This window comes from Rattus rattus, chromosome 11 (genome assembly GCF_011064425.1).
Source record: "Rattus rattus isolate New Zealand chromosome 11, Rrattus_CSIRO_v1, whole genome shotgun sequence".
NCBI lineage: Eukaryota > Metazoa > Chordata > Mammalia > Rodentia > Muridae > Rattus > Rattus rattus.
Window position 1 is genome coordinate 30,143,257 of NC_046164.1, and position 10,797 is coordinate 30,154,053.

Here is a 10,797-nt window from a genome sequence, read left to right on the forward strand (position 1 = left end):
CTCAAGTCATTCCCAAGTCATGGCAGTATCTACAGGCCCCATGTGGTCTTTAACCGAATCCCACTGCAGTCCTGTGGGAGGGGACAGTAACTCAACAACACAGCCAGGAAGTGGCAGGGCTGAGCCCAGAGCCCCTTGCTTTGCACCTGCTCTCCCTCTGCTGTCCTCACAGGCAGAACCAGCAATCACTCACTGTCACGCTCTCCCTTGTGAGCCCCTTGAGGGAAGGCTAATCTGTCGAGCATCTGCCTGTGATGAGCTCATGATTGATACAGGCAACACTGACCTTAACGCAGGTCCTGAGAGACTGATAATGCCCACTTATTATTAGAAATTTAAGTTTTCTTCCTCTCTTGCTGTTCTTCTCCGCCCCTCTTTGCTTCCCCCATTTTTTCTTCTTTTGTTTCCTTGAGGCAAGATCTCATGTAACCCAGAGCTGGCCTCAAACTCACCGTGTAGCCAAAGATGACTTTGAACTTCTGATTCTCCTGCTTCCACACGCCAACTGCTGAGGTTACAGGCATGGATTACCGTGAACACAATGAAGACGGAACCCAGAGCTTTGTGCATACCAGGCAAGTGCTCCAAAGAGCCTACAACAATAGAGTTACAGATACACACACACACACACCCTGGAGGCTGCAGAGATACACAGTGGACACACACACAAACCACACACACATGACACACACTGACACACACACATAAACTAACTCCACACAACTGAGCCTCCAACAACAGAGTTACAGATCCACACACACACACACACACACACCCACACACACACACACACACACACACACACACACACACACACACACACACACACACACACACACACACACACACACACACACACACACACACACACACACACACACACACACACACACACACACACACACACACACACACACACACACACACACACACACACACACACACACACACACACACACACACACACACACACACACACAGACACACACACACACACACACACACAGACACACACACACACACACACACACACACACACACACACACACACACACACACACACATACACAGACACACACACACACACACAAACAGACACACACACACACACACACACACACACAGCCCTGAGGTTGCAGAGATGGCTCAGTGGTTAAAACCACTGACTCATGCTCGCTTCTGCAGCACATAAACTAAAATTGGAACAATACAGAGAAGAGCATGGCCCCTGCGCAAGGGTGACGTGCAAATTTGTGAAGTTTTCCATATTTTTAGAGCATGTCCAATACAGAGGTCAATGCCAGCAGCAAACCACTGAACTGAGAACAGGACTCCCTTGGGGGGAATTAGAGGAAGGATTGAAAGAGTTGAGGAGCTTGCAACCCTATAAGAACAACATTGCCAACCAACCAGAGCTCCCAGGGACTAAACCACTACCCAAAAACTATACATGGACTGACCCTGGGCTCCAACTGCATATGTAGCAGAGAATAACATTGTTGGGGCACCAGTGGAAGGGGAAATCCTTGGTTCTGCCAAGGTTGGACCCCCAGTGCAGGGGGAAATGGGGGAGCAGTAAAGGAGATGTATGGAGGGAATAACCATATAGGGGAGGGGAGGGGAGGGAATGGGGGCTTATGGACAGGAAACCGGGAAGGGGAATAACATCTGAAATGTAAGTGAAGAAATATATCTAATAAAAAAATTTAAAAAACAAAACAAAAAAAAACCCAACCAACCAAACAAAACCACTGACTCTTCTTCCAAAGGCCCTGAGTTAAATTCCCAGCAACCACGTGGTGGCTCACAACCATTTTTAATGGGATCCCATACTCTCTTCTGGTGAGCCTGAAGACAGTGTACTCACATACATGAAGTAAGTAAGTCTTTAAGGGGAAAAAACCCACCTAGAAATAGGCACTGGTACCTGAACTTAATGGTTAAATAAATGGGGCACAGAAAAAAGCAAACTGGAGGAGTGGCGGTGACAAGATCTGGGCCGAAGTGATTTGCGTCTTAATCTGTATGCTGTGCTTTGTGTCCACACACCACAGAGCCTTGTGAGGCTGAGGCAGGCTGGCACACACGGAAAGGTGTGCAAAGGGTAGAGAGGAACCCAGCCCGGAAGCTTGGGAGGGTGGCCTTGCTTCCATAGGCCTTACTACGGAAAAGGCTACTTCAAAATGCAGGTGCGGACTAGGGAGATGGGTCAAAGTGCTTGCCCCAGGCCTGACTCTCCCTGGAAAACACGTGGAAGGAGAGAATTGATTCCTGCAAGTTGTCTCCTGATCTGTAGGTGTGCACTGTGGCATGCAGCCTCCCCTCCCCCAGTAAATAAGTGTTAAAAAAAAGGTTTAAAAATGCAAAATGAGAATATACAAGGACTCCCCAAATCACCTCTGGAAGGGGGCTCTGGCCAATCCCTGTGGAGGTAATATGTGTGCAGGCATCGTGGGCATTTGTGAAGAGACAGATCAGTCTTTATCCTGTCTTGATTTTCCCTATCCCAACTCTCCATTTGCCATCTGCCCAGCTCTGCAAGCAGTTCTGTGAATCACAGGGTCCTATGAGTCACTCCTTGCTTCTCTGCGGAGTAAATAAGGTCAAGTTTCATACGCTCAGATCGGCTCACGTCTGTGAGGTGTCTCACAGAGATGGACCCGGGGTCTCTCTTCCCCAGTGGACTGGCCTGGCTGCCAGCCCAGGCCATTGCCAGCACTGAGCCTGGCTTTGGAGCCATCGCCCAGGGCTCTGGCTGTGTGAACAGCATCTGGATTTGATGTGCTAACTTTCAGCGAGAGACAAAGCCACACAGCTTTGGACCGAGTGCGGTGCGTTTGCACTATGAAGATGAGTGTCTGTTGCCTTCCTACTGTGCCACGTCATTTCCTTCTCCCCACCTCCAAAAGCCAAAATGGACATCCTAACAGCAAACAGCTTTAATATTCCAAAGCTTTTTTTTTCTTGGTCTGTGATAAGCAGCGGCCAAAGCGGTCCTGGGGTGGCAGATAGAGTGCATGGTGCATCCGAGGCAGCCTGACAGGTGTCTACCTCAGCTTACCTGTACGCTGTCATCTTCGTGTCCCGATGTCTGTCCCAAGCCTTGTCCTAGAGCTGCCTTCCCACCTGGCTTAGGTTTGAACCGGAAGAAGGAATTTGATTTTTCTCGTGACGGTTCCTTACAATAAAGTTGAGCCTCAGACTGAGGTCTTCCTAGGACATAAGTCCATTTTAAAAGACATCTTCGAGCTGGAGGGATGGCTCAGCGGTTAAGAGCACTGGCTGCTTTTCCAGAGGTCCTGAGTTCAATTCCCAGCAACCACATGTTGGCTCACAACCATCTGTAATGGGATCAGATGCCCTCTTCTGGTGTGTCTGAAGAATGACAGTGTACTCATACATCAAATAAATAAATAAATCTTAAAAGAAAAAAAAAGACATCTTCAGTAACCTCACTAAGCAAAGGTTGGGAAGGAAGACTTGCTTTTACTTTAAAAGATTAAAAACAAATTTATTTATCATTGTGTGTGAGGAGGTCAGAGGACATTTACAAATTAGTTTTCCCCTCCCATCTTGTTTTCAAGGCTGGGTCTCCCTTGTTTCCAGGCTGGTTGGCCATCAAGCTTCTAGCAGACTGACCTCTCATATCCCTGTAGAAATGCGGGGATAAGAAGCCCATCACCACACCTGGCCTATTTACACGGCTTCCAGGGACTGAACTCAGGTAGCGAGCCTTACCAGCAAGTGCTTTTGCCTGCTGAGTCATGCACCTGGTTCTAAGACTTGCTTTTAAAAAGACTTTTCCAGAATCCTTTCCACCCTAACCAATCCCCTATGACCCCATCCTGACCCCCCTCTATAGGTATTATGGAAAATATCCGTCATACCTCCATCAAATTTTTGAGATTGAATTTCTGGGTGGGGCTTCTGAACATGACGCTTCCTTTAGAGACCTAAAAACACTGCCTTCCTTAAAATTCTAGTGAACAGAAATTCCTCAGCTATAATGTGCCCACAGGTCTACCAAAGTCAGGGATGGGGAATAATTAATACATAGGATACCAGAAGGGCCTTTTGGCTATCAAGTCCACTTCAATAATGCCACAGGAACATTTTGTATTTGGTTAAGTTGAATAAGATTTTCTCTGCAGGACCATATCCTGAGCATCCACAGCACAGCTAGGCTCATGGCCTTTGAAGATTCAAAGGTCTTTTATGACTGCAAGTTGGGAACAAGCTGGACTGATGATTCATGGGTCTTTGTATTGCTGGTTGCCGGAGCAACTAAGCCCCACTTTGATGTGCCTCAACTGTGGCTAGACCGGGTTCTCCAATCACAGCGTGTGCCATAAAGTCCCACCTTATGTCACAAAGCCTTGAAGACAAAAACAGAAATTCTGCGGTGCACGGTGGAGTCTGCTTCACAAAGCTGTCTCCCGCAGAGGCCCCCGGTTCTCCAGGATGCGATTCCTCACAGCTGTTATTTTGGGTCTTGTCTCAGATACTTGTTATTCATACAGGAGTTACTCAGTGACTCAGCTCCAGAGATGACTGAAGAAGGTTCCTTAGTCATCAGTTGCTGTTTGTTCTCCGTTCTAACCTTCAAAGATTCTTTTCTTCTAGCCTGCTTTTCTACTCTGCAGATTTGACTGACCGAACCTTCCCAGAATCCCCCAAGAATTCATCCTTGACTTCTCTTAATTCCTTTATCTGAATGATAAAGGCAGATCACTGACTGATGTCCATCGCTTCATCTGGCTGTTTGACAGGGCTCTGGCGACTGACAATTGGGTTGTCCACAATAGACCATCCTTCTTTATGTGTTTATGTATGCATGTGTATACACTCATGTGGGTGGGTGCATGTATGCATGTACATGCGGAGGAGGTCAGAGGTCAATGTCAAGTGCCTTGCTAATAGCTCACACAGGCACACAGATCGATCTCTCTCTCTCTCTCTCTCACACACACACACACACACACACACACACACACATACACACAACTAGTAATCACTTATCTAGAGGTACCCAGTTTACTTATCCATCACCTGCTTGTTGAAGAAATTGAAATTGCTTCCAGCTTGGGGTAATTGTGAGTAAAGGCTATAAACATCTATGTAGTTCAGATATGGATGTAGGTTTTCAGTTTGGGTGAAGACCAAGGAACCAAACTGCTGCGTCTGTTTGCGAGGAAGGCAGAGTGGCTGAACGTTTCCACCCAGGGTGCATGGAGTCCTTTCAGAGTCACATCTTTGGCAGAACCTGATATCGTTGGTACCTTGAATTTTGGCTTTCCCAGTGTGCTCATTAGCATCTCATTGTGGGGTTTTGGGCTCCCTGAGGTCACAAGAGATGGAGTGCTGCTTCACACACATGTGCGTGTGCCGTGAGCTGTCTATTCAAGTCTGTGGTCCTTTTGACCTTTTTAAAGGATATGAGAGATGGAACTCAGGGCCTTGGATGCACTGAACAAGCGCCCAACCACCAGGCACTTGGCCCCAGTTTGCTCCTCTTTGTTTTCTGATTGCTGAGTTTTTAAAAGCAATTTTTCTTCTGAGACGGTGTCTCATTGTGTAGCCCTGGCTGGCCTGGAAAACTCTGTGTAGTCCAGGCAGATCCCAGCTCCCAGAGCTCTGTCTGCCTTTGCCTCTTGAATACTGGGGTTAAAGCGTATATCAACATGTCTGGCTCTTGGAAAAACTTTTAAAAAATAATGCTCCTTTATCAGATTTGCCTTGCAAATATTTTCCTTCCTATTTATATCCTGCCAGTTCATTCCCTGGATACTATCTTTGTAGAGAAGGCACTTCTAGTTTTAACGAAGTCCACCTTACCAATTCTTTTACAGACTAATGGTGCCCTGCAGATAGAGCTTTGTTTTCTTTTCTTATTGGGCATAAGCAGGCTACCTGAAAGGTAGACAGTAAAGTGCAGACAAGCACATGGCCAAGCCCAGGAGGCAAACCCCAAAGATGAGGCTTTCCACAGGACAACTCTGGGACTCTCAGCAAATCAACATTGTAGAAACAGTGACCTTTTCATAGTAAGAGAATTTAAGTGGAGTGGAGACGGAGAGGTGGCTCGGTGGTGGAGAGCACTTACTGCTCTTCCGGAGGATGTCCTGATCTCAGCATCCATAAGGGTGGCTCACAGCTCCCCGAAACTCCAGTTCCAGGGGATGAGGAGGCATCCCTGGACACTTTTCCATGTGTGTGCCCATCTCCTCACCGCAGACAAAACAAATCTTTAAAAAAGAATTAAAGATACTCAACCACCTGACACAGCCCACTGCCTCCTTGGGCCCTAGTTTCTCCGGCTGAAATAGCTATGATATGATGGGGCAAGGATGGAAAGTGGACTATGGCTTGAGTCATAAATGCTATAAAAGTCATTAAAGTGATAATGGCTCCTTGGGCTTGGTAGTGTTTCTTTTCATTATGCAGGGTGTACCTTTTCTGCTTTTAATTGCATGCTTAAGTGTTTAGGAGGGAATGTCATGACCTTCGCAATCCCCCAAGCACAGCAGCATCAAAAACCAAGAGAACGTAAGAGAATAAAGTCTGGCGTCTCAGCATACAGGAGATCATGGTGAATGCTCATGAGTTCAATGTCCAGGGCTAGCCTTGGCTACACAGTGAGATGCTATCCCAGGGGGAAAAATGGAAGAACTGAAGTTCAGATCACATTAGATACTTATTGATTAACCCAGTTAACTCCAAAGACTGCTTTTCTAGAGGCTGAGAGATGGCTGGGAGGTTAAGAGCACATACTGTTCTTGCTGGAGATCCAAGTTCTGCTTCCTGCACACAGTCAGGCAGCTCACAGCTACTTGTACCTCCAGAGGAATGTAGTGCCCGCTACTGGACTTCAAGGACATTCTGCTGTCCTGTGCACACAAACACACAGAGTTGTACACACATAACTAAAAGTAGAGTAAAATTCTCTGTCTCTCTGTTTCTGTCTCTCTGTCTCTCTGTCTCTGTCTTTCTCTGTCTCTCTGTCTCTCTGTCTCTGTCTTTCTCTGTCTCTCTGTCTCTCTGTCTGTCTCTCTCTGTCTCTCTGTCTCTGTCTCTCTCTGTCTCTCTGTCTCTGTCTCTCTCTGTCTCTCTGTCTCTGTCTCTGTCTTTCTCTGTGTCTCTGTCTGTGTCTGTCTCTGTCTCTCTCTCTTTGTGTGTGTGTGTGTGTGTGTGTGTGTGTGTGTGTGTGTGTGTGTGTGTGTGTGCTGTGTGCTGGGACTACTTTTCTACATGTCACAGGGGAGGAGACAGTCCTGGGACATAGAATTGTCAGGACAGGAGAGTTAATACTGGAAGACATTAGACTGTTCTAGGGAGGCAGTAGTAACTGTAGCAGTTGAAATCCTTGTTAAGGTTTATTGTTGCTTAACTGTACAATTCTAGGGTGTGCTCAGCTGACATAAACAGATACACTGTGGCTGCCTGGGTTTCCTGAGTTGACAGTAGCCATGGGGCTGCCGGTGCCTGTGGTACAGGTTTAGGTTTTTCATGCACCACTGCTGAGACCTCCAGCTCAGGGTTTAGGGCTCGGTGAACACAGGCGAAGCCCAATAACATCTTCTCTGATTGGTGTAGCTTTTGGGTTAGTGGTCCGTTAACTCCAAGTAATTGAAGATTTAGACTCCTCAGTTGTAACTTCATTATTCCGAACACTGGGCCGGAATTCTCCTCCTTAGAAAAGTTAAGGAACATAAGAAATTTTACACGTAGACCCTTAAATCTGACAAATGACGATTTAGGACCATAGTTTATCATTGTCACCAACAAGGTAGAAAGCAGATATGATTTTGTGACTGTGGCTCCTGAGTTCAGTAGGAACACTGCAGTTCATGTTACAGTGTTCTTTCATTTTGTGTCAGGTATAGGTGTGCACTGTCCTGTGCAGGAGCACACATTCACACAGGCATGAAGTGTGCTCTGAGGACACTTTTAGATCCTTAATCTACCCTTTGTTCTCCCTCCTTCCTCTCGTCAGTCTCCTTTGTTCTCTAAGATAGCTTTTCTTGTATTTTCATGCCATATATGTATATATACATATATGAATATATATGATTCAGTGTGTCTATTGATAGCGACATATAGGAAGCACAAATGAATGAAACCAAATGTCTATCTTTCTGAGACTGACTTGTTCACACAATGTCAGGTCCAGTTGCATTTATCGTTCTACAAATGATATAACTTCGTTTTTTATGTCTGAAAAAAATCATTGTACATATGTATGTATGTATGTATGTATCACACACACACACACACACACACACAGACACACACACAATATCTGTTTTGTTGTGTTTTGACAGGGTCTGTAGCTCAGGCTAGCCTTCAATACACTTTAGCGAAAGATGACCCTGAACCCATGACCCCTACCTCACCTTCCCAAGTACTGGGATTACAGTCTTGTACTGCCAACCCCAGCATACATGTTTCTTTGTTGGTTCCTTTGTTGATGGACATTTAGCTGTTTCATGAGTTAATTTATTGTGCATAGAGCTGTAGTAAGTGCTATGTATAAGGGTCTCTGGAATGCGTTGAGGTCCAAGTTTATATATCTGGGTCATGTGGTAAATATGTGTTTAATTTTTTTGAGGAACCTCTATACTGATTTCCATCATAGCTGGAGTAGCTTACATGGCTGGAGTAGCTTACATGGCCGGAGTAGCTCAGTAGTGTAAAAAAGCTTGTCACCATCTGTGTCCCCACTAGTACTTTGGTTACTTGTTTACCTTAATGACCCAGATGGCTTTATTGTTAATGTTTCATGATAGGATAAAGTGGGATCAGAATGTGGATCTGCCATTGATTCTTGGTCACCAGCATGTCCTGGGCACATGCAGGACGCTGGGCGCAGGTCTGTACTCCAGGCTGGTGAAATAAGAAAAGCGGTGAACTGTGCTGTGGAGATTAAGAACCAGCCAGAGCAAGGAGGTGAGCAGTCAGACCGAAGCCTTCTCCCAAGATTAGCCACGGTCCAGCCTATTGGCTTAGAACGCCACTCTTAGACAGACTGGCTTTTCTACAAAGAAAAAAGTCACTAAGCAGATTGTAAGATTCCTCAGGAGTGGAAACTTTGGCTCTTAATCTGGGATTTCCCAGGGGAAAAAAAAGAAAAAGAGCACTGTCTTTCAAGAAACTGTTTACTTAAAACAATCAAACAAACAACAACACACAGAGAGAACTCTTCCTATCTTTTCAAAGCATCATCTATTCTAGGCAAAATTCGTAAACAAGAGAGCATACCTTTGGGCTTGTCCAGCCTGCTGAACTGAAATTCCTTTTGCTACCACAGATACTCCCAACAACCTTAATACATCCCACAGAAAGAACACCAGGAACAACTTCATAATAAAATGACCGGAACACTCCTGGTGCCCACAGTTTACAGATTTGATTCTCGGTCCCTCAGCAACCAAGCTGCCCTTTTCTGCCCACAGCATCGCTACAATGGTCTGACCTACTTGGGGAGCCCAAGGGAGCACACGGAAGCACATTAGGTAATAATGCAGGATTTAAAAAAAAAAAAACAGTGTTCAGGAGGTTTGAGCTATGTATAAATAACAGGACGCTGTAGTTTGTATTTGAATGGAAATTTAGAAGGCTGGCATTGTAGTAAATCTCCTAATCCTAGCATTCAGGAGAGTGACAGGAGGATCACAATTTAGGTACAGTTCAGGCTTCACAGAAACAAAACAAAACAAAACAAGAAAGATGGGAGCTGACTCACAGTTGTTTTTTTTTTTTTTTCTTATTCACATAAGTAAATAGTTCTCAATAAGGAATTTGACCATTAACATTTCCCTATAGATAGTGTTTATACCCACCCAAGCTATATGTAGTCTAAAACAGTACTAGCTTTTCACAATTCAAAACCATTGATATAGATAGTAGTAATCATGGACATAGAAAATAAAGATAATTTTCATGACTGTGTTACACATTTATACTGAGTAAAATCTTTAATTTCTGAACCAAATGATTCTGTGCATGGAGTCCTACTTTAAAAACTTTGAACATACATCTTGCATTAGAGGAAGTGCTTGAAGTCAGATTTCTCCTCTCTGAGGTTCTGGGTTGCTTTCATGACTTTAATCATAAATTACAAGAAAAGGCCGTAATGTGATTTATATTAATGAAAAGTTAGTGCTAGGGTGGTTAGGTCTATGTACATTACGTGAACATCGTTAGGACACCACAGTTCCTATTTATATAGAAAGCCATCAAGTGGGGTGCTGTGACTGTTCGAATCGAATGGCACCCATGGTCTCACAGGGAGTGGCATTATAAAGAGATGTGGCCTTGTTGGAGGAAGTGGCCACTGGCAGCTGGCTTTGAGGTCTTGGATGCTCAAGCCACTTCTAGGGTGGCCTTCCCTCCCTGCTCCCTGCTGATCTGGGTGTAGAACTCTTGCTCCTTCTCAGCACCACGTCTGCCCACACATCTCCATGCTTCCTGCCATGATGGTACTGGACTAAACCTCTGAAACGGAAAGCCACCGACCCCAATGACAAGACTTGCCATGGTCTTAGTGTCTCTTCACAGCAATAAATCCCTAACCAAGATGGAGGTGGTGGTCTGCATGTGTAATCCCAGCACCTAAGTGGCAGGAGGAGCCTGGGTTCAATGAGAATTTGTCTATGGCTTACAGAGGAGAGCCTGTCTTAAGGAATGTAGACTGGAAAGGGACTGGAACAGAAAGAGGGAGAATTATTGAGATTTACAAGAAAAAAAAAGCTAATTCTTCTTGACTAAGGTTAGCCAGCATGACACCATAGACTTATG

General features: G+C 45.3%; 1 non-coding gene across 1 annotated transcript; it reads left to right on the forward strand.

The window, feature by feature from the left end:
- The first annotated feature begins 1,169 nt into the window (after positions 1 to 1,169).
- On the forward strand, positions 1,170 to 1,273 carry LOC116913049. Its single transcript, XR_004389584.1, has one exon. It is a non-coding gene; the product is annotated as a U6 spliceosomal RNA (small nuclear RNA).
- Positions 1,274 to 10,797: the final 9,524 nt, after the last annotated feature.